This window comes from Corvus kubaryi, unplaced genomic scaffold (assembly GCF_017639235.1).
Source record: "Corvus kubaryi isolate FWS band 111438036 unplaced genomic scaffold, C.kubaryi_AGA036_p1.0 37354, whole genome shotgun sequence".
NCBI lineage: Eukaryota > Metazoa > Chordata > Aves > Passeriformes > Corvidae > Corvus > Corvus kubaryi.
In genome coordinates, this window is record NW_024581116.1 from 16767506 (window position 1) to 16790415 (window position 22910).

The 22910-nt window shown below is 39.4% G+C and overlaps 1 protein-coding gene across 17 annotated transcripts in view; it reads left to right on the top strand.

Moving 5' to 3' along the window:
• Positions 1-22910, top strand: part of MYT1L (myelin transcription factor 1 like) — a 317185-nt gene that overhangs the window by 98134 nt on the left and 196141 nt on the right. The window lies entirely within an intron of this gene.

The following is a 22910-nucleotide window of genomic DNA, read 5'->3' on the forward strand; positions in this document are numbered from 1 at the left end:
TTTAAACCTAAGACAACTGAATTTTTCAAAACCTTTGTTTGCACAGTTCTCCTCACTGTTTTATTATCTTCTTCTCCTCTTAAGTAATGTTCATGCTTTCATGTGTTATATTACCTTTGAGCTTCTCACAGCTCCTTACTACTGCTCATATTTCAGCATTGCTGCTGTTCCTCCAGAATTCCCTCTATCTTCTCTTTATACTTTACATTTGTGCATTACATGCAGTAGCTTCTCTCTTTGAACTGTCTGCCCCAAGTCACTGTAAAGGGTCTTCTGGGCTGCATGAAGGCGGGAGACACTGAGAGTGCATGTACTAATGGCAAGATGAATGAAGTCACAGTCAAATATAGTGCAAATAGATAACTAGTCTATGGAGAAGAAAAAATATACATCTGTTTTCACAACAGGAGTCTCTGAGTTGTGTGAAGTAGTTCTTTGATCTGAATGGCAACTCAAGAGGAATTATTTGTGGAGTTAGGAAGAGCTTAGCTGTAACACAGAGGAACTGAGCTCGGCACTGACCATCCTGTACTCATCATGCTTTACGATGTCCTGTTTGTCTTCATAGTTGGGGTAGCCCAAGGCAAATGCGAGCTCTGTTGATACAACTGTGTCCTCACTGCTTTGTTGCTCAGGTGTGTGTATTTAGGGACATACTCCATCGCTGTCTATGCTGAGATGTTCTAAAATTATTGCCAAGTTAAGTTTACTACGAGAAGACCTGTCTGTCTTCTGGGAAGGAGTTGTTCTAACAACAGAATTCAACCTTTGTGGAAGTGAGTTGAGTCTCTTTTCTTGCTGCAAAACTTGCTTAAAAAGCATGGCCAGATTTCAGCTCACAGAAAGGATAATGATGTAGGTTTACGTGCTGTCAAAATTCACTGATTTTCCTATGAAGGGTTAAGACAAAAAGTGTGTAAAGCCCAGATCAATGACAGCCTCGACAGCCACGACCACTTCACTCAGCTTTAAGCACATAGGGCACTTCCCAATTCACACTGGTCTTAAGTATTGACTAACAGGCCAGCATTTTGTAGAGGTAACTCAGAACAGTTTTGTAGAGCTAAGCGCCTATCCATGCTAAGTCACACTGGACAACAAGGAAAAGCAGCATTAATCCCTTCCTTCTCCAGGCAGTTGGAAATTTTGTAGATCCCAGCTGCTATGAGCTGGCAGTCAAGAAAATGAGTCCTCAGAAAAACATCAACCAAGACTAAACTGTTTTCTCTAAGTAGACTGAAGACATGCAAAATCAATCTACTTCATGTACAGTAGAGGAAAATGGGACAAAGTGTCATGCTGGCTGTATTTCTTGCCAAAGCATGGCTTAAAATGTAGCTGTGGACCAGGAATATGATCAGTGTACAAAAGTAATGAATTTTCTTGGAGCTAGTAAATGCTGTCCTCCCACTACATTAGTACAAATATTCATGTTAAATGCAGAATTTCACACATGGCACAATATTAAAAAGAAATACTCCTTTACAGAATCTTTTTTATCCTGAAAAACATGTTTGAGTTCATACTTTTACATTTTTAATAGAAAACAGGCCAAATTCTGCTTATTTGGTCTGAATCCAGAAAGGGATTTTTTAAAATTAAGAATTACAAGCCTGATTCTACAACCTTAATTATGTGAGTAGTCCCTCAGTGACTACTCTATTTACCAGTGCCAAGCATATCTAAGATCAGAAAGCTCTTTACTTTCATTTCCTGAAAAGTAAAAGACAAATCTATTTCCAATTCTTGAGGAGGCTTTAGGATGCTTGGGGTCCATCATAACTGAGTTTGCACTCCATAATGATGTGCAACATTATTACCTGTTTTGTTTCTGTTTGAGTGATGCATAAAAGTACTTGAGCACAAACCAAGCTAAAATTGGAAAAAGTGAAATGAAATACACATTGATACTAAGAGAGTATTATCCTCAGTTAGAAAGCTTGTGTTCTACTAAAGTATTTTTCATGCATTTCTCCTTTCCCTTAGCTGGCTGCCAAGGGAAGTGGTTGAGTCAGCATCCCAGGAGGTAGTTAAAAGATGTGTAGAGGAGGGATTTAGGGACATGGTTTAGTGGTGGACTTCGCAGTACTGGGCTAATGTTGAGCTTTATGATTTTAATAGTCTTTTCTAACCTAAATGATTCTATGTACTTAGGTAAACCTTTGAAAAGCAAATATTCTTTATTTACCATGGTTTGGTGAGAAGTTCCTTGTTCAGCTGGAGTCACGTGCTGATTCTTGACTTGTTAAAGGCAGGAGATGTTAACATCAGAAAATTATCCTTTTGTTACCTAAATAAGCAGCTTTGATTGTGTTGATCCAGAATGTGTTAAGAGAGCATTTTGCTACACCTATGCTTGCTAGTTTGATTAAGATCATGTGCCACTAAGTTTTCCTGGTGTTATTATTACTTAGAGACCTTTTTATTTTACAGGATACCTCTGAGAAATATATATTTTTGAATATTCAGCAGTAAAACTTGCTGTAAACTTGCAGTAAAATTCTACCAGTGGTTCCTAAAGATTAGAAATGGTAGTTTTTTGGGGTTTTTTTAATGTTTAATTTGAAAGAACTTGAATCTTCAGTTTACAAAAAGAGCAGATTCTATTCCAACCAGATATGCTTCCAATCACCATTTCTCCTACATTTACCTTGTGTTAATAATTACTTAGTATATGACCAAGCTGTGATGGCTGCGAGCAGCTGGAAAATATTAGAGCAGCCCCTAAATTCCTTTTAACTGCATGAATGCTGTTTCAGAAGATTCTACACTGAAGTTGTGATCCTTACTGTCTTATTTGGCATAGTCAGGAATCTGGTCTCTGGTTTATCCTTTTAGCCGTTGGACATTGAAACTTCAGAACATGTATTTTGGTTGGCAGCACACATATGTAAAGTATGATTTACCAGCAAAAGTGTCTTTAGAAGTGCAGGTCTTCTCCTGCATCTGTTCTTTCCTTGGAAGAAGGGCAGCGTAAAGTAACCTGGAAAATCGAACATTCTGTTACAGCACACTCCTGGCACTGTCATCATGCTTCCTTTCTCTAAACTTCCAAAACCCTGATAACGTCTGGGATTTTGATCTACTCACATGGCCCATTGAACATGTCTCTGATGTCAAATATTAAGTGAATCTAATCTTGAGGAAGGATTTATCCAGATCCCATATTGTTAGCCTATTTAGTCTTTTCCAGAGAGGCAAGAGACTCTGAAATTTGGGTGTGGTCACTAATTTAGGAATGTTTCATATTCATTAAAAAAAAAAAATCTATTATTCTTGAAAGAGCTGAGATTTCCAGAAATATATTGCTTTCAACTATGATAAAAGAATTCCAACCTATTTATACTTCTCTTACTAATTATTGACCACTGAAGCATGAATAGAGAGAATTTTTTAGGAAATATATCTATTAAATTGTTATTTATGTCTAGTTTTGCCATCAGTTTCCTTTAGTTTCCAGTTTGGATCCACATATCTTGGTATCTTGAAGTTAGATTTCAAAGGTGATTAACATTCTTTAGGACATATATAGTACTGACTAGGATTTTATAAAGGACCAGACTGCTAAACTGCTTGTTTGGGCAAGCTCACCTCCATTGCTGAGGCTTGTGTATAAACACTTCTGGAAATAACACTAGATACTTACTGCACTTTTGGATGTGAAAGTACCTTCTAAGAGCCCATATTGTACATCCAGCTACATTAAAAACCTGAGGATTTCTTCACACACAAAGCGTGAAATGATTATTCCATCTCTTCAGTCTATTCACCACTCTTCTGTTGTTCTCACACAGAATAACTCAGGCTGGAACAGATCTCCGAAGGTCAGCTAATCCACCCTCTTTCTCAAAGCAGAGCCACCTTCAAAGGTAGATCAGATTGCTTGGAGTTTCGTACTGCTTTCAATGTCTCCAAGGATGGAGCTTCCAGATTCCACAGGCTCTGTCTTTATGTGTACCCTGTTCCACCCTCATTGTGATTCTTTTTATATTGTTTTTGTACAGCTAACTAGATATGTTACTGTTTACTGGTATTTTGATGCAGATGCTTCTCATCTATTCTTCTCTAACTCTTCTTTTTTTTCACAGTCATCCCTTTTTACCCTATTTCCATACCTCTCTTACACTTGCTGTCATTTTTTCCTGGTTTTCTCTTGACCATGTCTTTCTAGCTGCTTCCGTTCATAATTTAAGACTATATTAGTCTTTATTAACATTCCCAATACTTAGAAAGCCATCCTGACTCTATTTACCTCTCTGTCACTTCCTGTTGCTCCATGATCACTTTTGTTGTTTGTGCATTCACATTCTGTTGTGTTCAAAGTAGGTGATTTCCAGTGCTATTGTAAACTCCTTCACATTGGCTTCTGAGCTTCTGGTTAGCTGAAACCACTCTCACAAAACTACCTAATGATTCTCTCCTAGCCAATTCTTCCTCCTCCTTTCACACTGTCAGTTTTGATCTCTTTAAATCTCATCATAGTTTGTATCTTTGGCTCCGTTCTTGTCTTGTTTTCCCCCTAATCCTTTCATTCATCCTTTGAAGCTTCCTGATCTAACTCTGCCAAAATCCTAAGGATTTTTAGTTCTGACCCATCTCTCCTCTCCTTTTACACATCACCTCTACAGTCTTATCCACAAATAGATGCAGTTGACATGTCTGTGCTGCTGACCCAGATTTACATCTGTACTCCAGATATTATAATAACAGCTCAAGACAGGCATTATAAAAAAAAGGCTTCCCTCTTAGTCCCTCATTACCGCTTGTTTTCTTAGTCCCCATCTTTTCTGTCAGGCCACTAATACAGATGTTACTTTTCATTCAGGCCTCTTCAGATTCTCCAATCAAGGTTGTGTGTAAATGTCTCAGGTTCCTTTCTTCATAACACATCTAAGCTGTGGTTTTAATCTCATCCCAGGAGATCTGTTGAAATTCTGTTAGGGAATATCTACACCATATATTACAAAATACATTCTAAGGACTTGGCACAATATCCATGTAGTTTTTAGGTAGAAATCTTCGGCAATATAATGATAAAAATAATTTTTATAGGTAAATAATATATACGAGTGAGTAAATTGTGCATTGTTGAAGTATGTTTGAATACGGGGCAGTTTATATAAGATATTGAAGTAACAGATGGGAAAGTTGCAGTAGGCAAACTCATCTCAGGAAGTCCATAAGTCTTAAATTGCACTGTCGAGTTTTATTTTCTGGCTTCATCCTTGTCTTTCTGCTGCACCTAGCATGGAAAAATGTGTGTTACTGCTATATTGTTTATCCATCATTTCTATTATCTCTGAATTTAGCTTGGTGTTACTGTATATAGTTGCACAACAGGCTGAAAGTAAGGATGGATCCCTTACTTTGGGTTTTTGTATTTTGACAGCTACTAATCAATGCTTTAAATTTGGATTCATGTTGCCATGTTAAATTTACACCAAAAAGTTGCTCTCCCCATCAGGCAAACAGGATCCTGAAAGTTTTTGTGCTGTTCACCTGGTGTGCTTGCTCTTAATCACAAGATTAAATATGCTTCTGAGTCTGAAAAATAAGCTTACCAAAATCAACATTTATGCCAGTAATGTAGTAGAAAATGCAAAGTGTTTCCAAGCACCTCAGCGTAGGTGCTGAAACATACAAATCTAATTGTGTTGTGGTCTAAATATATGTACATTGATCCCTGGGACAGACAGTTGGCTTTCAGAAAGACCAGAGGGAGGAAGGGTAAAGAGCAGGGCCATGAATTCAGTCTCCAAACTTTTATTTTGAAAAGCTTTTAATTTCAAAAAGCATCTGACAACTGAGATGCAAACACAGTGAGATTAAAGAGTTAAATTCCCCTAACATAATTTTGAAGTCTTTCAATTTCATTTTTTTCTTAAAAATGCCCAAATCATTTGGGAATGATAAGGACAGTATGAATTTAATGATAAAACTTTTACAAAGCAAACCAAGAATGTTAAATAAACGGACATTTATTTTGCTTTAAGTTTTAAAAGCCCACAAGTTACTTTCTTCTTTTTCTATTTTATGGGACTGTCTCTTTTAGCTGTACTGTATATTGTCACTGCTGTCTGCAGGGATGGCGAGAAGAATGACAGAATTCAAGTCCAGGATAAAATGGGATTATTTAATTAATTACAAACTTGTTTATATAACTTGATTTGCAAGAATGGCTAAGGCTATTGGTCACTTGACCATCCACCTCTCAGAGTGATTGGCTGAATGCTACGACACCCATTTCAAAATATTTTCTTCAGTGTACCATAACAAGACTGTGCATAACAAGTTTGCACCTGTGAGATAAAGTCTTGGTTTACATATACCTTTACACTGTTTTCAGCTAGCTTGCGTGAGGAAAGAAAACTTCACAAGATGCTGGAAACCTGGAAAAATTTCTCTGCTAGCTTTTTTAGCATCTATAGGATATGACCTTTAGTAGCCTTTTTTCTTTAAAAATATTCTGTGTCCTCCTCTGATTTAAGTGTTGTTCCCTCATCTGTCATTGAGGTTTTTGTCTGTTTTAGAGTAAAAGTGATCAGATGTGGTCATGTGTTACAGCACGGATACTGCAACACGCGTATCAAACAACGAGGCCCGTGGAAAAGAAATATATATGGACAGATTCTTGATAGATGTTTCAGAGAGATGTTTATTTCTCCAGCCACATGGCTGGGGCTCTGCCGAGGAACTGAGGCAATCACGGGACCCGAGGGTCCTTGCCCATGCAGGGGAACACAAAACAACCAATGGGGAATGAGGCTGAGCAGGGGCAGGGAAATCCCGTGCCTCCCCTCAGGGCCCCTCTCCCAGGACCACATGGCAGGGGGAGGGCCCCAACATTTCACCCATTTATTTTTAACAAAAAGAGATTTAAAACTTAACATTGAAAACAACTGGATAAACATAACAAGAACAGCTTCAAAACAAAACAAGCCACCCTCCTGAGTCTTTAAATTTCCAAACAGGTTCTCTGGAGCATCTTAAGGCTGACAGAAGGGAGACAGGACTCTCTGGGCATGTTTTGTGGGGAAACTGAGGCGGGAGAGGGTTTCTGCTATTTGTACTTGTTGGAACTCTAAACAACAATAGTTAATTTCTTCCCTCCCCCTCTTCATCCCCCACTCGGCATTGGAAAGGGATTTTTGGGGAAACAATTGGCAAAGGCATGGTTTTGTGAGGGAAACCATGGGTGAGAAAATGAATTGGGAATACACTGAGGGTAAGAGGATATAGGATAAAAGGGAAAGGTGGGATTAGGAAAGGGAGACTGTAGGGGGGGCTCATAATGGAGACATTGTCTAACATGACTACGATTTTTAGCATTTATACTGCCTTTTACAGAAACACCATCAGGCCCAGTAACCTCTGCTGCTTGTAACCCTTTTCTTCCTTTCACAATTTTGAACTCCACCACCTCCCCATCTCCCAAGCCTGGGATGCATTTTTCAGGGTTATTCTTTTTAATAGCAGTTCTGTGAACGATTATGTCTTCCTGGTTGTCACATCTTGTTATAAAACCATAATTTTGTTTAACATTATACCATTTTACTATTTCTAAAACCTTAGCTAGGGTGATTTTTTCCTTTTTCGAGTGGCTGCTGTCTTCTGTCTCGCTGCGTTTTTGCTTTCTCTTTTTCTTTCAGTCATTCGTGTGTTGGAATTTCCAGGGTTGTCAGTGCTGCCGGGGCTGTCGGGGCTGCTCGTGCCTGCGCGCTCTTCCCAGGGTTGCATTCGGGCCGGCTGGGCTGAGCCGGTCCGGGCTGCGCTGCTCAGCTCCCTGCGTGCCCTCTCCTCTGCTCTCAGCTGCGCTGCCGCTGCCTGGGGCTGCACCCACGTCTCGGTCAGGCCCCCGAGCGACGACCCCCCCGCACCCTGCTCCAGCGCGCGTTTCAGCTGGGTGTGGCTCCGCTCCGCCACCATCGCCGCCAGCAGCCGCCCACGCGTCGTCCCTCTTGGTTGGGCGTTCACAGGGCTCACTCCACCACGCGCTGCGCGGGGCCGTGTGGGCACTGCTGGGTCGCACCGCTCCTGCCGCGCCTCGCTCCGCCACCAACACTGCAGCTCGCGCTGCTCCGCCTGCGCTGGAACTGCCTCGCTGCTGCTCGGAGGGCGCTCAGTCCATGTGGCCTGGGTCACACGGACTCTGAGGCAGGCTTCCCTTCGCCAAGACACAGCTGACATTGCTCAACCGTCTCGGTAATTAAATAATATTCACTAAAATATTCTTCCATCAGCATGTATTTTGACTCAGAAATTAACTGTGTCCAAACAGTCTTCCAAAAGTCTTTGGTAAGAATTAAATCCCAAGAAACATAGAAAAAGTTCTTAAACAACCATGAAAGGAAGTGTTTCAGTTCCTTTTGAGCTTGAATTAAGCTAAAATTTACAAATCGTTGTTCAATAATCTTTTCAAGTTTAAGATAAATGTCCATATGTGGCTCTGAGAGCCAAGAGTCTTTCCACGGTTCCTCCATAGTATAGAGATGGAATACCAAAACAAAAACAAGAAGAGAAATCCAGAGTTTACTCACAAATCAGTCGCTGTTCTTAGGGATCAGGGATCGTTCTGCTCGCATTTCCCCACCATTTGTTACAGCGCGGATACTGCAACACGTGTATCAAACAACGAGGCCCGTGCAAAAGAAATATATATGGACTGATTCTTGATAGGTGTTTCAGAGAGATGTTTATTTCCCCAGCCACATGGCTGAGGATCTGCCGAGGAACTGTGGCAATCACGGGACCCGAGGGTCCTTGCCCGCACAGGGGAACACAAAACAACCAATGGGGAATGAGGCTGACCAGGGGCAGGGAAACCCCGTGTCTCCTCCCCAGTGCCCCTCTCCCAGGGCTACATGGCAGGGGGAGGGCCCCAAGAGTCATGCTGATCTGCAGATTATCTGGTGTGGTACTGCAAAGCAGCGGAGCCAAAATTCTGTTGCGCTTGTAATAGGGACAGAAGTTAAGCTTTTCGTTAGTAAGGACTATTTTCAAGGCTTTAAATAGTCTTGAGAAAATATTTCAAATCTGTAGTAGAATCTATTTTTTATATATATACATATATATATCAGATATAATAATACTAGTAATGTAAGCAAATGCCCTGGTTGTATGAATATGCTTTCAAAATCACTTCCTGATGCATTTATTCTAAGCATAAAGTATTGAAACTTCAGAGCTTGGAAGAGTGGGGTGCTGAAAGCCTTCCTTCAGTGTAGCATGGCTGGGGCAGAGAATTGCAATTAAGAATAAATACAATCCATAGAGTTGAATTGTTCTTCTGTCCTTTCTCATAAGTATAATACCTGTCTTTTTGAAGAGGGAGTCATCTCTTTTCGTGTGCTCATAGCTCATACTGATGGCAGACAAGGTCCACTGGTGCTACTGCAATATAAATCGCTGTTCTGTAATAAATGTAAATGCCCTTAAGCTTATGGTATTTACTGCTTGTGGAGGAGGTAGATGGTGTTCCTAGGGCTTTTTTTTCCCCTCTTTGTTGAAGTCTAAGGAGTCACCCTGAAAAATAGGCAGGAGCAAGAGTTGTGATTTGACTGCTAGTCCACAGGGTGCTGGTCCAAATCATTGCGTTCGTTTCACATGGGCCACTGAACAGCTCTCAGACCTCACCAGCTTCTGTTATTTTAACTGGGTTGGATTTGAACTAGTAACATAAAGGTGGACAGCCCAGTGGACCATTATCAATCCCTAGTCACATAGACCTCTTTTACCTGTCGTCTTAAATTTGTGCTTCATCGATGACTGTGACTCTAGCACAAAGCATTCAGAACTTTTGATATGGACTACACAGATGTTGTAAAGCATCTGGGGACACAAAGGGAGTTTCTCTTAATAATTCAGACTGACTTTAATGCATCGCATAAACTAGATTTTTTTATAAATTTAGTGCTTACAAGTCCCATTAGTTTCCCCCTTATCCCCCTACCTCTCTTTCTTTATAATAATATTTTTGTGCTGATGTGAAAGTTTATGAGATCCTCAGTAGAATTTTTGCTTTTAATCTGTTTCACTATTTTTTTCCTAACAAAGAATAATGATGTGAAAAACAACGGGAAGAAAAATGAAATTATATCCACTGTGCTTTATTTATTCACATTATTGCTGCTTGTATGTGCATGTCCACATCCTTGTTACCTCTTCTTGGGATAAAGTTTTGGGCTGTATTTCAAACTCCATAAAGCAGCACTGAAAGAAAGGACCAACCTTACTTTAGTGTTTCTTTTAAATAACAGTGGAGGACCATGTACATCTTCTGAAATCTGCATGTTATTTAATATAAACTATGGAACATCAGTTGGTTATTTGTATCTTTCAAAGCCCCATAAATAATTACTATTCAAAAGCTCTGCAATGAAAAAAAAAAGCAAACCAACCGAACAATAAAACGTTGCCCATTAAAAAAAAAAATCAAAATTATAGCTGTTATTACTAAACTATAAGGAGGTTTCTAGCTTACAGATCAATATCTATTCCTGTTTCTTAGGGGGGAGGGTGTATTCTTTCCACATTTATGAGCACATTAAAGTGTTTAATTCAATTAAAGGATAGTTTGTGGCTCTAAAGCATGGAAAGCCATGTAAAACCCTGGAAGCTGTGAAAATTGGCTCCACACCCAGTTAGCTCCTGCAGCAAAGAATTAGCTGAAATGGGAAGGCAATTAGGAGCACAACTTTTATGCAGCACTAAGCTGTAGGCATTGGGTTAGCTGACCAGGAATTGTACAGGCTACACAAATGAATTCTTTCTCTACTGGCACACACACACACACACAAGGAAACCTTGTAAATCTGTCTGCTGTTCCCACCTTACTACTTAGAAATCATATGTAATGGTGCAGAAACCAGCATCTTTTCAGAAGGGAGCTGTTTCTGTAGGTCTCCATAAGGATAAGAAAATGTCCCTGGAGTTCAGGTGGTAATGAGTCATTAGACTGTGGTGATCATTATTAGCAAACATCCACCCTCAGAGCAGTATTTGTATATTGGAATTTAGGCTCAGGTCTGTCACTGTCAGGATTGGATTTTCTTTTCATGTCACGATTCTAGATTTTTTAATCTACATAATGAGGGTGTCATTTCTAAGTAGTACTTAAGTGAATCCATTTTGCATGGTGAGAGCATGTATCAGCCTGCATGGGGAGGCTTGCTGTGCTTGCTGTCAAGACTGAGTGGATGTCAGCCGGGTCTGCCCCACCACTCTTGGGGCTTTGTTATCACAATCTCTTGCCTGAGCTAATTAACCTCTCTGACCAAACCTTCTTTGTGTTTGGCCAGGTTAGAGCATGGGAAGAAGAGCTAGAGTCCTAGGCATGCATAAACAAGCTCAGAAGGAGGGCTGGGTGGCCAAACAAATAATTTTCATTAAAAGAGATTGGCATCTTATTCCATAGATCCAAAACTGCATGAACTCCCATGGCTTCTGTTTTTTTGACATGGATGTCTGTTTTCCACCTCATTGTGCAGGGTCACACTGAGCGCCTCACTCCACAGATTAGTGCCCTCTTTACTCTGCATGTTAGGAGATGTTCAGCTAGGGAGGCTCTGTGACTGCTGCAGAGAGAGCAGGATGTGTCCCTGGATGTTTATAATACCCTTTTGAATTCCTCAGACAAAATGTGGGATATGCCTACAAAGTGTTGTTATTTCAGGGTTATTCGGAGGAAATATTGAGTGCAGGAGAATTAATTTAAGCTGAAGTCCTGTGGTTGGATTCTGTCTCAGCACAATCAGGATGCAGGATCCCCACCATAACGAAAATCTGTATTTGAACAAGGAGTTTAAAATCAGCTTTTTAAGACATCTGAAAATGTGGTTTTTCACTCCCCTGATCTGAATTTGGCAGCAGCGTAATTCCTGGGGGCTGCAATTTCAGTGATAGTTCCAACAGAAGACTTGGCCTAATGACCTGTATCAAAGTGGGAAGAACCGTGCTACAACCGAAAACACAGAAAGCTGCCAGGAGACACTGAGAACTGGGGATGGTTTCTAGAGCCACTCAGATGTGGGATTTGCCATCAGCTCTGAGTTGTATTCTGAGCTGGAAGTTTGTGTTATTTGTATACAAGAAGCAAGGAAAAAAGCACAAGAAAAGTTCTAGAACTTGTGGAGAGTTTTGAAAAGTCTGGTGCTGCTTCACATCTCTGGCTGCAGGTTTGATTTCCTTGATCTATCTTTTGATTTTCATATTCCGTGTTAAAGCATGTTTGAAATAATTTAAAGAGAAATAATTGTCAGAAACGTAACCTTTGGTTATTGAAAAATGAAGCGACTTTCATTTCTAAAGTAGTTAGAACCATATTTTCACTGTTCAACTATCTGGTTTTTTTGCTCTCTAGGCTGTACGGCATTTTGGACTTTCCTTTTAAAGTGCTTTCCTGGATGACCAGTGACATATATTTCTCTTAACTGTAATAAGCCTTGTTATTTATACTAGTCTTGAATGAGATCAGAAGTCAGAGAGGTCACTTTGGGAATTCCCTGAGTGTGGCACTCAGTATGAGTTATACGTCTCTGTTGTGCTAACCTGAGGTACATTTACTTTTCACTTAATGTGTTACACATAGTTCATAAAGTCTGATGTGTCACCAGTTCTCTAATGGCATTTCTTATTCTCAGGCAAGGCATAGATGGCTATGGCCTTGTGATCAGAGCAGTAAAGAGATGTTTATACCCTTGTAATTTTTGTTAAAATATATAATTTCTATTGTTAGACATGTCTTGATATTTTTATAGAATGTTTGTCATTCCTATGTTATAGTGTATTCAGAAAGTTCAGAAACTTTTTTAGCTTTTTGGTTTCCTAAATACCATTGTTTTAGTATAATACATTGTTTAGTACAATACAAATCTGCCATACAGTAGTTACAGTTTTATTCCAAAGCACCGAGGGGAATTGTCACATGACATTTAATCAGTTCAAACTGAAGTTTGTCAGTCATTTTCTTCATACTTTGGTAGCTTGTGGTTGTAGTGGTTGTAGACAAACGAAAATTTGAAAGTTTTAAATTTATTTAAATGTTGCTTTCTCCATGTGAAGACCACCTCAAAAAGTAAGGATAGCTGGTTATACATGAAGAAATGGTTCCAAACTATACAGAAGAGCATGTTGTTTCCATTTTTTCATCAGTGGTTTGAGAACGGCTTGCAATCTGCAGGGCTGTAAGACATGATCTGAAGTAGGTGTTTGGATCACACTGGGCTCTTCATGCAAAGGACTACTGCTAGGTTTTGACCCACTTCTCTCGCAGGGATTTCTACAGGACAAAATCAGAGCCTTTTGTCCATGTGATGTGACATTCAAGATGTGTCCCTGCTGCATGGCTTGTGCACACAGATCACTGCTGTGTATTCCAAAAAATAAGTTAGGAATCTATTGTGATCTAAAGGAAGCGATTCAACCACTAGGCCAAACAGCAAGCCATTTAATATTGATCAGCTTATTCTTTTGTATTGTGTTTCACATTTATTTCTTAAAGATTCTTAACTTCAGCCACTTCTTTGGTTAAAAGTAGTAGAAGTTGGTTAGTTGTCCGTTTGCTTCTGCATGCTCATGTCTTCTCTTGTCCTAAATCCCTCCCTCAGATCCACAGTGTGGATTTCAGATAAGCAGCTTTAACGGCGTGTTGGCTGTAATGTGTCAGAGGGTATTTCCAGGATTCCTTTTCACCACACTGTTTGCCACTGGACCTAGACCACTTAGTACAAAGGCTAATGGGTCTTCATAACTGGACATGTAATCATACGGAAGCAGGTTGATAATGGTTCCAGAATCCAAGCGTGTTAGTTGCCTTTTACTGCCTTCTGCCCAGATTTCTCCTCTCTTCTGTTATACACAGATTGATGGAAGAAGACCAATGAAGAGAAGGGGAAATTACCAGCTGGGCTTGTTTGCAGTTTCATTGTTCAAGTTACTTGCAATTTAAATAAAACTTAAGCTTGTGAAGTAAGGCTGTCTGCTGAGACTACTATGAAGGAAACCAAAGTACCTTTCTTTATGCTAGTGACTTAATATACTACCTTCAGGAACTTAGGATATTAGAGTTATTGAATGCAAATTCCCTTATTCTGTGCATAAGCAGTGTGCTTAGATTCGAATACTCTGATGAAAAAATTGTAAAGTATTTTACTTTATGCAGTGATCAAAGTACTGTTGATGTACAGGAGGAATACAAATAGAAAAGAAGATTTAATGACTCCTGTTGGAAGATAAAGATGGTATAGAATAAGTAAAGCACTACATTTAACATTTGCTAGATATAGGGGTGGGCTTTTCTGGCTCCCCATGTCATTTATAAAGCTTCATTTTGACTTTGCAAGACTTGCAGGAGTTATTATGAATAGCCAGATTAATGTGTAAACCACTCTAGCAACCACTCTTGGACATTGTCCTCTTACCAATTAATGTTTGGAAATAAAGCATTTACAGGAGTTAAAAAAGCCTGTATTTTTTCAGTAAATCAAAATAGCTCCTTCACACTTTTATCCTGCAATATTTTTGAATTATTTAAAAATAACATAGGGTGTGACTGTGGTAGTTACTATCACTTGACATGACATTTTTCATTCTCACATTAAACTATAGTCCCTTTTGCCTGTTAAAATGCTTTAGTCTCACTGCAGCAACCTACGGAGATTAACTGGAAGAGTGTAAGCCATGTGTAGGATTTACATGTGAAATGGAAGGCAGGAAGTGTTGCCGTGGGATGCTCACCTCTGCCCTGGTGCGGCTTGTGCCCAGCAGCCTACCCATGAGGCCATTGTACTGTGGGGATGCTGGGACCCAGGTGGTGCCCCCAAAACCCGTGCCCTCCCTAAACTGGCTGTGGGGATGGCTGAGAAGAGGCAGAGCCTGCTGGCAGTGGAAGCAGCTGCAAAGCAGCCAAAGCAGTGACCTTCATGTAGCTGTTGCTGAGCATTCACTGCCTGGAGCTGAACAACTCTTGTGCCCATTCCTTCTTTCCCTCCTCCACAGACTCTGTACCAGCTTTGCTCCATGCCTGTGCTTCCTTTTTTCTCCCTTGCCTAGTCCTCCTTTCATTTCTTTCAGTGTTCTATCTTGCTAGACTTTTTCCCATTTAGTTCATCTGTCTGTATCCAGCCACCCCTAAATGGACCCAGATGGTAATGGCACTTAGTCTGCGTGTGTGCTCACCCCGCCGGCTGCCTTTTGTCTGCTCGCCCTCTCCAGACTCTCAGCTTTCCTGGCAAGTGCCATCTGATGCTCTCCACTTGTGCAGTGCAGCCATAATAATGCCGCTGTCTTGACTGCTCCGCTGGTCTCTGCTAATTAATAAGACAATTAAGGGTGTATTATTTTCAAAATTTCTATTAATTTAATCCAAAACTGTTTCAGCATTATGGAATATACCCTTTTCCTTGAAGTGAGTGTGAAGATGCAGAAATGTTTTTTAATTTATTGCTGTTGTTCACTACTTTTAATAATGTAGCACTCACAGTCTTCATTTCAATCTCCCCTCTGAATGAATGCACCTATTACTCCCACAGTCTAATAGGAATATTCGCAGGCTTCTCATAATATACTGCCCTTTCTGGGGCTATAAATTTTTTCACTGTATTTTCTTTAGATAAGAATGGCAAAATTAAGTACGGTGTTCAAATATGCAGTGTGTATCAATTAGCATTGCATATTTGCAGTCTATTTTTAATGTTGTTCAATATCCTGTTTAAATTTTTCTTTGCTTTACTGTGCAGAGGGCAGATGTTTCTCTAAGAATATATCATTCACATGATTTCAATTTAAGCTGGGGCAGGATGAATACTTGAGCCAATAACTCCTAATATATGAAAAGAATTGGTAAAATACACCTGGGTATGAAGAAGGAGCACAAGAAACAGGAGAATTCTAAAAAAAGCTAAATAATTCTGAGCAGATTCTTGCCTGCAAGTGGGAATATACAAGCAGAATGGCTTTAGAAAGTGAGGAAATACTGTAAAATACTCATGTACAAAATATGTAGAGATGTAAAGATGTAAAGCATCTTTATTTCTGAAGAAAGGGAATATCGGGACACTTGCTGAAAAAAAAGAATCAAGAGAAACCAGAAAAGGCAGGTGTGTTTGGCCTACTAAACTTTCCTCCTTACTAGAGTGTTTAATGTTCTTATGTTCACAACTTCTGCAATTCCCATTGTCAGGAAGGCTGGTCATCCCTATGGCTTTAATGGCCACTGTACCAGGGGTGACAGAGTGCTGCAGCCACCAAGCAGCCTCTTGTCCTCTTTGCTCCTGAGACTGTAGGCCTGACCTCCATAATGCTGTGAAGCTGCCACTATCAACATGGTTGTCACAATGGCCTTTGAAATATGTGACCAAGAAACTAAATGGAAGAGCAAAAAGGAATGAATTTCAGGGGAGATGTTAGACTGAATATTTTCTAGGTCTGAAGTTTGTATAAAATTTATTCACAGCCTAGCTTTTCACCTGCCATTTATTTATCATTATTATTAGAGGAAAGGTCTGTGTGAGGCAGAAGTAAATTTTTATCTGAAAAATATTTCTTTATGCCCCAAATACTTCCTTTATTCATATGCCAAACCTTCCTTTTTCCCCTGAATTCTATCTCCTAGCCCTTGTAAAGCATTTTTTCCAACATATGTATCTTATTTTTCCCGAACTCCTTATTTTCTCAGACTTTTTTAGTGGTTTAATACCTATTTATTTAGTTTTATACCTATGAACAAATGAATATTGTTGTGATTCTCATGTGATTTGCTTTCTCTTAGTTTCAGTTGAATGCATTTGTCATTCCTCCGCTAACCTGTGCATGGTGATATCTTGGAGCAGGTGTTTTCTTCACTGAATAAATGGCATATGCTTAAGACTTACAGTAATCCATAGTATTATATATGCTTAGAGCAGTGGGATTCTCATCTCTAATAAAATTCACAGCAGTTGCAAGAACAACAGCAGCAATATAATAAATAAAACTAGTAATGGTAGTATTCTTCTCTTTCTTTTTCCTTTTCATAAAACAGAGCCATGAAATATGGCAAACTATCACAGAATGCTGTCTTTTGAGCTAAGTGGCTTCTGGTTCCCTAGGGCAGATCTTTGTATAGTTGCAGCAGTGAGAATATGCCTAACACATGTTGATTTTAGTTTTAATGTTGTATTATTCTGTATTATTTCTTCAGCATTAGCTGAGTAAGATTATCAGGAAGCAGTTCTTTGTTTGCAACCTAAACATCGGAGCAAGGCTCATCCTTAGTGAAGAGGGAGTTAGGGAGTCCTTACTGGACATACATAAGTCCATGGGGCCAGTGTGATGCACCCATGAGTGCACAGGTTGCTGATTGAGGTAATTTTGGAGCCACTCTTGATGTCAGGGCCACAGTGACTGAGAGACGTTCCTGAAGAGTGGAAGAAAACCAGTGTCACTCCCATCTTCAGTTCCTTCAATTTTAAATTTCTTACTGGTTTCTCTTTATTGCTTGCTGCTCTAGCACCTGAGCACAAAAGATTCACTACTTCGAGCTCATTAGTTTATAAACACAGATTTTTCACAGCACTTACGTATTACGTGGAACTGGTTATGCTGAGAACAGTGTTTCTGTTGCTGCTAGGAGTGTCTGATCCTGTTACTTCTGCCAGTCAGGCTGTGTGGTGCCAGGCTTGGAACCAGAGGTGAAGAACACAGATGGCATCACCTGCTCCGTGTCTCGTTGGAATGACCTGACTGCCGTGACACGGGGGCTCTGTGGCAGAGGCAGAGACAGCTGCAGAGTCTTCCGGCAAGGTTCAGCTGCCTTAACCTTCCTGTTCTGCCTCATTCTGCTCCAGTTCTGACATACCTAGAGGATGATAACCTACTGCTGCCATCAGTTGCTTCATATGCTTGCATGGTAGTAATTAGTGCAGTGGAACACATTATTCCAGCTTGGCAGATGACCAGTCTTGTCAATGTGAGGCCATATGATCAAATTCTAGGGATTTTTGTTTGCCCAGAAAACCAGAAAATATTTAACTACAAAAAACCCCTTTAGAACAATAATCTTAGCACTGTTATTTTCCAGTCTTTGTGTGTTTTGATTTTTAAACTTACTGAAAACTTAGTTTTTCCATTCTGGTCATGTTAAAAACAAACCCACTTCTTGAGAAAGTAGTGAAGTAATCAAAAAATCTCCATTCTTAAGAAACTGTAACGGTATTTTTTCTTTTAATATTCCTGTTAAACCTTACTGTAGTACATTAGAGTGTAGGCATACCAGTGGTGCCCCTATTACTTTTTTTACAATTCCTCTTCAAATGGAGAGTTTCATCTATGATAGTGTTTACTTTTGTGATAAATTATGTCATACAGAGAAGGCCTTGAAATGGCATACCAAGGCCAACACAAAATCACAAATTGCTTGCCTCTTCCACTGGAAACCTACTAACTTGTGTCTAAGAAAGATCAGACCTTATTCAACTTCAAACCTTTTTCCTCAGATAAGAAAGTTTTACCTTGTTTAAATTATCATGTTCTTACATCATTATGCTATCCAACTTTTTCAGAGTTTTGTATGTTGGTCATATTACTGACCAGAGTAAAACAACGGCACAAAATCACTAAAGCAGATTAGTTCCAGAGTGTTTCTACTGCTGTTTGTTGAAGCAACACACTTCAAAGAGAATTTGAGTGCTATGTATATGTATATATATAATTCTCAGAAGGTGGGGGAAATAGTTTAGTGTGAATTGGTGGATTTTAGATCTTAAGTCTGTTATTACATTTTTCTCTTTCCATTGTTCTGTCCCTCTCTCTCCTGATTTTTATTTATCCAGTATTAATGGTTAAAGATAGGCAAAGAGTGAATACTACTCTTCAGTGAAGGACTGTCAAGTGTACCTGGGGAACAGAGAGGTGAACAAATAGGTTAGATGGGTGGGAGCTCCTTCAGCCTTTAAGTATCTACTGGGTTTGGGAGAAGCACCATGGGCATAGGCAGTATGGGTTAGTCCTGGAGAGTCTGTATAGTGCTCTGTGAAGCCATGTTGTGTTTATGTGGATTGGCGTGGTAAGAGCCAAGACAGGTGGAGAGAGGAAGTAATTACCCCCTGAGATTTCATATATATATGTATATATATCAGCAAAGAGAAGCTGATAAGACAGCAGAATTTCTTTGTGCTTGAGAGCCAGATAATTAAGTTGGTTGAGTTTATGTAGGAAGCCTTAACTGTGCGCAGTTGTGTCTATGTGCCTGTGAGGGAGTGAAAGAAGGGTTGTTTTGGGGGTAGGATTTTGTATGAGGAATAGAGTATATAATTCCCAGCCCTGTTATATTTATTTGGGCCATTATAAACTTGCTGTATCATGTTAGAAGCAGGGCTTCTGTGTCTGAAAAGGAGCCAGGTCATTCAAGCAATGTGAATGGAAAGCCAGGTAAACCACTGAAGCGTGAAAATGTACAAATATACAAATCAGGATGAGAGCATCACAGAACATACCAATAGTATTGAGAAGAAAATCTCAGGAAGTCTAAATGAGTGACATGTAACTTGTGCATGTAAACTGAGAGAGAGATCCTTTGCAGAGAAGATGGGATTTTTTTAAGAACAATAGATGACAATACATGACACACTAACAACAATAAAGCTGAAGACTAATTCTTGTTCCACTGTATCTCTTCGGTTTTGATTTTGTCTTTACGTTACAGAAAGGTGGTTTGTTGTTTTTTTAAATACTGATTTTTACATTCTTTTACTTATTTTAAAACCTAATTTTGCTAACCAATGGAGCTACCCCTATGGGTTTAGGGGTATAGGGGGTATTATAGAGTGGGGGATTGTCCCTCATGTAAACAGGTTTTTTCCCAGAGAGGAAAAAACAAAGATATAAAAAAGTTCAGGTTCAGTGTAAGGCTGCCTACTGTGCATGCTGAGGCTGTGAGGTGTTTGCTTTCTGATGTAAGTGTGGGAATACCAAACAAGGAGGTACTGCTTCCTCTTACATGATCTGAGTAGATTGTATGACAGGCAACAGATAAATCAAGCAGGCTGTTGTGTGCACATTCGTCCATGAGCAGAATGTAATACTGGGTTGTGCCGTGCTGCTAATGACCAAACCTAGTCCATATGAATGAAATTGGTAGAAAAAAGGTTTAAAAAGTAAGAGACAAAAAATCATCATACAACAGATGCTGTTACTAGTGGGTAAAAGTAAAATAGGTCTAACCCCATTTAAGTTACTTTTAAGATGAGATGATTGCCACATCTTCCATATGCCTGCTCACTCCCCAAAATACACACCCAACAGGTATGGTGATTCTCCTATTTCTACATATTTTCTCTAAATCTTTGTCTTCAATAAAGTGAGTCATAGTGATGTCAGAAACAAATTGGTTTCAACATCTGTGTCTATACTAAGTAAATAAAAAGCACCCTGGCTCCCTGTCTGGCCCTGAGGGCAAGTGGCAGGACATGGCTTACATCCATATGGCTAAACTTTCTGCTTAACTGAAACATGTCAGCCTTGCCTGTATTGCATATTGGGAGACATCCCAGGCTTGCCTTGCTCTCCCAGCCATGACTAGGTGTTGCCTGGAAGAGTGCTAGTTCTCCTGACTCAAATCTGTGCCAAGCTGTGTACCAGCAGCTAATTATGTGGACAGTTTCATGCCAGAGTGCCCAGGCCCTATTCAGTTCAGTAGTGATGTCTGCAATGGAAGCTGCTGGCACAATTAAACTGGTAAGAGCTGTAACTGTTAAACTGTTGGGATACCAATTAGCTGGATCTTTGCAGGACCAACTGTAGAGTGAAGAGAATTGAGGGTAATCCTTTCACTATGAGTGTTGTCATAATAATAGTAGTGTTCTGGAATAAATACCTCAGACACTGAAATGTTCAACTGTGCCATATCTCCATTCTCTATTAGAAAAGTACACATTCAATGGCAGTTTCGTATCTTTATTATTCTCATTTCCTCCCTACCTATGGCCAGTTCTCTTTCATAGAATTGCAACTACTGTTTATTAGCCAGTATTTTCTATGGATGTATGGAGTAAGTTTAACCAGTTTCTCTAGATAAAAAACAATGACTGCTCCTTTTAATTTTTTTAGTCTTCCCTTGCTTCCAAGACAGACATCCCTGGGCTTACATTGCAAACATACATCAGAAGAACTTTTCAACTGTTTTCATCCTTCTTCCAAAGCTATGAGACAGTTGGTAGCTCTAGCTGAGTAAGTGGAAGCTTTCCACTTCAGCAGTCTGTTCAATAAAATAAAGCTGTAATTACCAAATGATTCAATACATTTTTCATCAGGAAAAAAGACAAGGACTATGGAACCTCATGGTTCAGAAGAAAGTTTTCCAGCATGAATATTAAATACTTTACTTTCCCTCTGAGAATGCCTATATTTTAGTGTTGCAAGGGATACTTACATTCGGTCTACACCACTGCAACAATCACATGTAGAGGACTTGCAGGTACAAGATTAAATCAAAGTCTATGGGACATCTGTGTTGCTTTCAAACTTTATGCCAGAAAACAAAGGTATGTCCCAAGAAGAACTTGGAATACATGGGCGTTTTTGTCCTGATTTTTCTTTTGGAAGCTAGATGGAAATTACATTGGAATGTATTGAGATAGGGGCAGTGAGAGGATACAACCTGATTATTACATCTTCTTTTTTTTAAACTCTCAAGCTAATTACTTAGCAAGCTAAGTATTTATTCTGATTCCACACTCACTGAGGTGAGGACAAATTTATTTGGATACTGATGCCAGTGATGTGTGTATTTGTGTGTCATGTATCACAGTCACAGCCATGTCAAATTGAAGGCTTATCTGCCACTGGTGATAAGAAGGAGGCTTTGAATAACATATAGGGCTTTTGCAAGATACCTGGGAAATTGTACATGTAGTTTTAGAGTTTAAGAAGAACAAAGACAATCTCCTTTGGAAATGGTTTGTGGGAATCTATTGCCACTAATGGGAAAGCTGATGGGAAAACTTAAAAAGCAGGAGACTGAACCGCATAGATATGGAGTAAGAAAATCTAGTGTTAATATTCTTTTTATGATGCGGTTTTTAAAAATTCAGCTTTGAACACGAACTTCATATTAATTTGTCTGTAAAAGAGTCATCCTTGTAGGATCTTAACTTGACCTGCGTGGAATCAAATCACTGTGACTTATTAAGTGGAAAATGAGGTGATTTGTGTGCCCTAAATAATAAACAAAAATCTTTAGGACCTTCTCTTCCCGCTGGGTATCTATTCTGAGCATGCTCAGTAGAGATTAGTAACATTAGTGATTCATAACTGACAGTCTACTTAGAACAATGCTTTAAAACCTGCCCCATTATTTTCAGGCTTGCAATTCTTAAAATAGACTTCTGAAGTAATATGTTCTCAGATCAAACACCTGCCTTTTATAGGACAGAAAGAGCTTTCCTGAACATTGAAAGATGCAAGAAGGAGTCTTAATCGATGATCTGTTATTTCATCTGATAGTGGAAACTGGTCCCTGAACACTTTTGCAACAAGAATAGGTAATAGTGGATGATTTTGTTAAAACAGCTTTTTAATAATGACAGTAATAGATGTATTTCAATAAATTCTGTTTTAGTTCTAAATGTATTTCTGCTAATGTTTGCTTACTATTAGCTACGAAATGGGTTTGTGCTGTTCTTTCCCTGAGGAGGTTAAAGTTTAAATGAAAGCAGTTACACTATATCTGTTGGCCATTTGAATGACTGCTTCAAAAAATTAGGGACTTCTCCTGGAAACTGCATTCATTGCCTGAGGTGAGAGTAGACTCATATTTTATACAGAATATATATATAACATAGTCTAATTTTTTTTTTACCATACTTGCGGCTTCCTAGCTTTACTGTAGTCTTCAGCCACATTATCTCCCTGTAAAAACGATAAGCTTTTTAATTGCA